Source organism: Halyomorpha halys, unplaced genomic scaffold, assembly GCF_000696795.3.
Source record: "Halyomorpha halys isolate HHAL.00 unplaced genomic scaffold, Hhal_1.1 Scaffold927.1, whole genome shotgun sequence".
In the NCBI taxonomy this organism is placed as follows: Eukaryota; Metazoa; Arthropoda; class Insecta; order Hemiptera; family Pentatomidae; genus Halyomorpha; species Halyomorpha halys.
This window is the reverse complement of record NW_027107562.1, coordinates 286,592-294,569: the sequence shown is the minus strand read 5'-3', so window position 1 is coordinate 294,569 and position 7,978 is coordinate 286,592.

The window sequence follows — 7,978 nt, the reverse complement described above, 5'->3', positions numbered from 1 at the left end:
TTAAACAAGATCTGAAAAAAAAATATTGAATAAAAAAATAAATAAAATAATAATAAAAAAAATTAAACAACATACAATTAACAAAAACATTTGAAATCAATGGTTTCGGATTATACTACACCTTTAAAGTTTTATAAAACTTAAATTCTAATACATCAAAATTAATTATTTTTGTGATTGTGAATGTTTTGGATTGCTTAGAAACGTTTTAATAAACTAAGTTATATAAATAAAATTAACAACTAAGAACATTTTGACAAATCATTAGTTACGTATTATACATTTAATTTTAATTTAGTTTCCCTAAATTAGAAAATTTTTATTGTTATTATTACGATATTTTTATATCTCTTTCTTGTATTATTTTTCATTTTCTATATATACTTTAAAGTTAACATAAACGTTAGTTACTAGTTGCAGTATTTTACTTTTACGCTTCTTCTTACCGTTTCTTAACTTCTAAATAAAAAAAAATTGAAATCAGAGGTTTCGTATTATACTAGGCCTTTAAGTTTTTATAAAACTTAAATTATGATATTTCAAAAATAGATATTTTTTGTGATTGTCACTGTTTTGAATACCTTGGTAACGTTTTAATAAACATTTTTCATGCATCTATTTTATAAATCAAATATTGAAGAAAGTACAAATTGAGAGATGAAAAGGGATAAGAATAAATTCATGGAAAAAATGACGGAAGTCAAAGTCAGAGTGAACCGTTTGTATTCGGAGGAGTGGGGATGGCAGTTAAGTACATCACATTTTAAAATTAACAGTGTAGAAAATATTGGAATTTGATAAATAATGAATGATAATATACATAATAGGAGGGGAGGAAGAAATATATTTTTAAAAAATGAATCCACCGATATAGATTCATATTTTTATTTATACAATGCGTGATAGTATTATTTATTTATTTATTTATTATTAATATTCCTATGTTAATTCAGTGAGTACTATTGTTATTAAGACCTATCCGGACATACAGAGTTGAGCTTTGTGTCTCCACTAAACCTTCAGATTTCTCTCGTATCCAGTCTTTACAATCCAAAATCCTTCGTATAGTCTTCAATGCTCCTTACTTAGTCACAAACAAAATCATCCATAAAGACCTTAATGTTCCATATGTAACCGATCTAGCCCGAACCAGATATGATTCCTTCCATTATAAACTCCCTACATGCCTATATATGATTTTATATCAAATTTACTAGGTGTATTATTATGTACATTTGTAAATGTCAATAAATAGATTTTAAAGGAACTTTTGACATTATTTACATGTGTTTTTTTTTGTTTTTTATTTTCATTTTTGCCTTTTTTACCTCTTCAATAAATACTATCAAAAAAAAAATTTTATTTTTACTAGACTAATATTACATCATATGTTTGTTAACTTATGAGTACTTATCTTTCATTCTCATGTTAACTTAAATTTTTAACGTCGAGAATAATTCCTTTAAGGGTTTTAGCTACTTAGACTTGCTCGGTTTTATTACCTCCAGGATTGATGAAGATCTACCTACTGGAAGTTTTTCAAGCTGGAAAACCAGTTCTCCAAAGGGATAAACCTAGTCAGGATTCATTTCGTCCGGGAGGATGCTCTATAAAGATCTTATCCGTAGATCTAGTGATGTGTGAAATCTCGTTGGCAGGAATCCTCTTAGGCAGTTTAACAGTTCAGGGAGTCAGCTATACGAAAGCCCAAGCTGTAACAAAACTAATTCTATGGCCTACGCTAAAACAGGAGATAAGAGATGCGGTTCCGTTGATCTTATTATTTTTTGCCACATTTTTGGAGCCGACTGGAAGAGATAAGTTAGATTAATGAGCGTGAAAGCCATTTGGCTTGAGGTAAGATGGAAGCAGCGTTGGAGGAGTATCATTAGTGAGGCTAAACAAAGCGCCCCTTAGCTACCTGTTTGTCTGCCCATTATGGGCTAATTGGATTATTGTTTGTTTTTCAGTTTTTGTTATCTTTTCAGACTTTTTTCTTTTAATGATTGAATTTTTTTGAGCTCTAAAGGATGTGTGGGATGAAGCGATTCAGATTGGATTTTATACTGTACAAATACTTGGATAGAATAATCTTGTAAATTATCTTCGGAAAGAAAATGTTAATAATTAAGTTTTCTTTCATATCAGTTGAGTCTTTGGTTTCCAAAGTGCGTGGCACCCACTTTGAGAACCCTAGACCTTGCTTCGGCACACTATGTATGTGGACCCTTCTTTTCTCAATTTTCCTTATTCACGTTATTAGTTATGTTCACCCTGTATTATTTATGCCGGAGGTCTATGGTTTAGAACGCTCGGCTATCGTGAGAGGTTGTAGCCGGTATATATATATATAGCCGATATGTAAATACCATTTTTCTATTGTATATATTTGTAAATGCTTATTTCTTTGTTCCAGGAGGTAAGAAAAAATTTTTTTTTTCTATTCATTTCTTTTTGTTAAACTTTACTTATATTTGCCTCTTTATCAATTATTATGGTTACATATATTTTCTTTCTCTCATTTTTTTTTTCCATATTTTAATTTTTAAATTATTAAACCATCCCTCTTCTTTCAGTCCGCTGGTGTTCCTAGGGGTAGTATTCTCGGTCCCATCCTCTACACAATCTATATAGCAGACATCCCAACCAATCCTAACACAATCCTCATCACGTATGCCGATGACACATGTGTACGCGCTGTTAATAATATAACCCTTTAATTGCATCCCAAACTCTTCAATCCCATACTCTCCCTGCTTTGCCGCAAATAAAATCATCTACAAAGACCTTAATGTTCTATTTGTAACCGATCTAGCCCGAACCAGATATCAATCCTTCCATTACAAACTCCCTAATCTCTCAAACCCATTAGTTTCTAATCTTGCTTCCTCTTTTGTTCCGGACAATTCTCCGAGGCGCCTGAAAAGAAAATGGCTTCGAGATCTTGTATTGTAAAAATGTTTTTAGAGTGCAACTATTGGGTAGTTTCTCTACATGCTTGTACCATACCATTATGATTTCCTCAAATTTACTTGATGTATTTATGTACAGTTGTAAATATCAATAAATAAATTAAATACAAAAATAAATTATTAATAACTAATATATTCATATTTCTTTGCGTTATATAGCTTAATTTTTATTTTATTTCCTTAATTATGTTATTCTACCTACTTATTCAATTACCTATGTATACATTTTATTTTCCACTTCTCTCATCACTTTATTTTAATAATTCCATTCTGTAAAATTATTCACTTTATGTCATTCTGTTTATATTTTCTTTTTTCTTTTCTATATTCATTGGTTGTTATTTTGTTCTGTTCTTAGCCCTGATGAAGGATAGAAATTCTAGCCGAAACGTTGGTAGGATTAAATAAGTTACATCAACTTATTTGTGTTTTATTTTGACCGCACCCCCAACCATCTTCTCCTCGTATGTCGTCCACGGTCAACTATCTCTCATAATTATGAATGTGGAAAGTTTGAAATAACCCTCAATAATGAAATGTGTCTAATCATGTTGATGAATGTGATTTCTTACTCTCAATACATCTAAAAGGTTTAGTCGCATGGTTAAGTCTTTGTCCACAATACACTTGTAAATGAATGGACCGATTTAGGTGCAGTTTTGTAATGTCGCTTGTCACTATAGGAAGGTTTAAAGCTACTATATTCTCCCAATTCTCAAGGAGAAAAAAAAAATATGAAGAAAATTAAGCCTTTTTGGTTTGTAGCTCAGAAATTATAAGTTTTTTTCACAGTTATTATACACCAATCGATTTTTCTCTATCCGAGGATTAAGAAAAATGAATTACTTATTCTATTAGGCTGTAATATATTTACGAAAAATTATAAAATCATAATGTGGCTCGATGTAAAGTTGTTCATCGGCATAGGAAATCTCCGTCCACTTAGGAAAATGTAAAGCTTGGGGAAGAGATGAAAGTCCGATGGTGCCAAATCGGGTGAATAAGGTGGATGTGGCAACAATTCGTACTTCAGTTCATAAAGTTTTGCCATGATAATAGCACTTGTGTGCAGATGGGCGTTGTCCTGGAGAAAGATGACTTTTTTCCTTGCCACAATATCTGCTCGAATCTCAGTTTTTTCCATTGTCACAAATCAATACGCATAAAATATTATACAAAAATTCGTCACTACCTCTCATGCCACGTGCTCACTTACAAAGGATGTGTGATTATTGCGCGGGAAACTCGTTGCTCTAGCATTGACATTTAGTTGTGATTCTGAGAACTTTTCAAAACACCCTCGTATCATTATTACCTCTGCTATATGTATGTATAATTAAATCTATTTCGTTATCTGAAGGGTACAGAAAAAAAGGCACTTTATATATCAATCCTGATTGATTTTTTGTTTCTATTTTGACCTTTATTTTTCTGTTCTACCAAACAGTTATGGATAGTTAAAGAAACAGTATTATTCCAGATTAGGTTGCAGGTAGCGAAAAATAAAGTTGATAAACAATTTTTTTTTAATTTTAACGCATATTTTACAACGTAATAAAAGGGACTCGAAATAATAGGATCCAAAATATCTGTAAATTTACAACAAACAAAAAAGCCAACTCAATAAAGTCAACAAAACTACAACCATTAATTCTCATTAAAAAAAAAATGTTCGGAATCAAGATTCCAAAACGTAGTATAATAAAGAAAACTCCCTAAGACCAGAATCATAAAAAATGGCCCTTGAAAAGTCGGGAGCTATTTCATAAGGGGACCCCTGCAGTTCAATTTATACTATTGTGTTTTTTTATGAGTAATTTTTGAACTTAGCGTTGGTCGGAAGGACGAAATAACACATCAGATAAGACCGGAGGCAGAAGAACTGGACCTATATTAACTGACAACTTCTTCTAACCAAATAAATCGAAGGGACTACCTGACTTCATGAAATTACGGCCGGAAAAAATAATTCTTTGAGTCTGAAAGGACAATCGGTAACCCCAAGTCGGAGGAATACAAGATGTCGTTATCAGTTAGGATCTATGTTAGTCCCGATTAATATCTAGATAACTCAAGTTAAGAAAAGGATGGGTCAGGAGGGTCAACTTCGTGATAGAAAAAAAGAAAATTTTTTAAAAATTAAAAAAAAAATTACTCAAGTGTGTTCAAAAGAATAAAACGTTTTTTTATTCGTAATATATATATCGTACGATTTCTTTTATTAATAATTTATTAAATTAATCCTTTTAACTTATATATTAATTGAAGTATTTCTTTTAACTAACTTTTTGTTTTTTGCTTTTTCTAAATTTATATATATTTTATTTTATTTTATGTGTTTCTTTGTATAAACTGATCTACTAAAATGACTATAATACCTTCGGTTTGACTCCACATTGCTGTCTGATGATAAATTTGTTTAATTTTTTTAACGGATCAGACTTCGATAGCGGATCGCTAAAAAGGGGAGGTCTAAGAGAGTGAGAATAAAATTGTCAAGTTAATGAAATAAAATTTTTAAATGTAATGAAATTTGTAAATTGATTAAGAAAGAAAATAAATGAAATAAAATATTTGTATTTAGATTTGTAGACGAGTATTGATTGTGAAGAAAAAAGGGAGACAAATATATTTATTGTTATAGCATGTGAATATATACATTGTATATTATGCCCGATAATGGAATGATTGGTATGTTGTGTAATGTAGCAACCTAATGTAATTGGGCAGCATGGCTAAATAAAGCATTATGCTTAATTAGGCTAATTTAAGCATTTATGGGCGCGGACATAATAACTCAAATTGTAATTAAACTATTCATTGTGAGTCAACATATCCATTTTGCAGGTTTATAAAATAATACAAAACGCTAAGATAATGTGATGAAATAAGAGTACACTAAGGTATGGTTAAAATTTATATAAAAATAAACACAGTTAATTAAAGAAAATAACAATAAGAAAATACAGTGAAAAATATAAATAAACACGAATTAGTTTTATTTATTTATATAATACCAGATTGGCCTGGTGGGCCTTACATGGTTAATGTTAGAGGTACATCATTTTTTTTAACAATGGATTTTGAGGGTATAGTCTCATACAAAAGACACCCTACAATATTATAATAAAAAAATAAAAGATAAAATAATAATTCTCAATAAAAGATTAAAGTAAAGCTATTAATAAAAACAATAACACTTATGGATCTAAAAAATAAATAGTTGACTTCTAATGATAAAAAAAGATAAAGAGAAAAAAAGAAATTAAGATAAAATAAAATTTTAGAGTGACAATGATAGAATTGATAAATATAGAATTTATTACATGATGTCCTGCAGCAGCCTGGGCTTCAGTCTTCGGGTTGAGGTTGGTTTTCCAAAATAGAAGGTCACTGCTTCTTAACTGTCGGTAAATGGGAGTGTAAAATACAGCATGGTAACCTAAAGGTTGCGAGTTCGAGTCACCGGCCCTATGGGGTTTTTTTTCAAGCTTAAAATTAATCAATACTCACTCACAGCCTCCCCCGGGCATTTGTGAGGCCCGTCAGCCTATGGGTGGCACTCTCAAAAATAGGCATGGCAGTGACGAACCCAACCTATGTATTTCCTTAGTATGTAGCGCGAGGCCTTGCACCTCCACGATCTGTCGCACCAATAATAATAATTAGATAATTATTGAAAACGGATATGATAATAAATAAAAAAGTAGCTTAAAAAGAAATACAATACATACCAAAAGATGGAAAAGTAAAAAAATAAAAAAAAGGAAATAAAAAATAAAATAATGGTCAAGAAAAATGAAAAATAGTGAAAGAAATAGGAGAATAGTAAATACCTATCACGTTTAATATTTTATTATATTTTTGTATTTAATATTTTCATAAATTTCCTAATATTATATTAATTTAACATATATTTTTGATTTCAAATGTGATATATTTTCTAACCGTCAAATTCCCATCTAAGATACTTTGCTTCCGCTTTTACCATATTTTTCAGTTTTTATTCATATTTCATTTATTTTCAGTCTTTTAGTACTGCGAGATCTAGGCTCTAACAAATAAGAAAGCAGAATAGAGAGATTTGAAAGGAAACGCTTCCTTCTAATAAACGAAGCTATCTGGGATGAGAGCCTTAACACATGGAGGAGAAGAGCTAATAGTAAACTGCTTGCAGAGACTGGTCAGTCAATATCTCATGCTATGGTGACCAGGAGGTCAAAATAGACGAAACATGTGTGTCGAAGCAATCCACCAGGACGCCTCTTTAAACAGTTAATGCCAGAATATTAGCAAAGAGACCACGTGGAAAACCAGATCATCAAAGATCAAAGATACGAAAGAGTACAGCAAACTGTTCGGGCGGCCAAAGATCTACACTATCTATTGAGATCTACACTATCTATTGAAGTCGAAAAAAAAAGAATATTAAAAGTACTATAAGAATTAATAGTACTTAGAATACTTAAGTAAAAAATAAATAAATAGAAACACTACAACTCATGGAGGGGCTTGAGTTCAGGATTTAAACATTAAACAGTTAACACATATTATAACAAACACAAGTTATGTATTTATTCTTACGTCTAACTGGCTATAGAGTGATAATAAATGTACCAGAGACAAGGAGATTATGGTGTTCCCATTTTATTGAAATGAATTATACTTCTAAATTAAAAAATTATTGTAAAAATTTAATAATATTAAATCTCGGGAACCATTGGGATATTGGAAAAATATAGTTGAAAAAATAATACATGTTTACCTCTCTTTGGAATATGTCTAATTGAAAGCAGCTATATGTACTTTCACTGTATATATATATATATAAGTTAAGTATTGGCAAAAGCAAAATGTCAAAAAAGATAAGAAGGTATATGATCTAACTCGCTTGTACTGTTGTAAAACACTGACTTTATTGTGTTCGTTACATCTGTTATATACCCTCGATCAGCTGATCTCCTCAGTCAGCTGACATCGAAATAACAGCTGACTCATACCGTAAC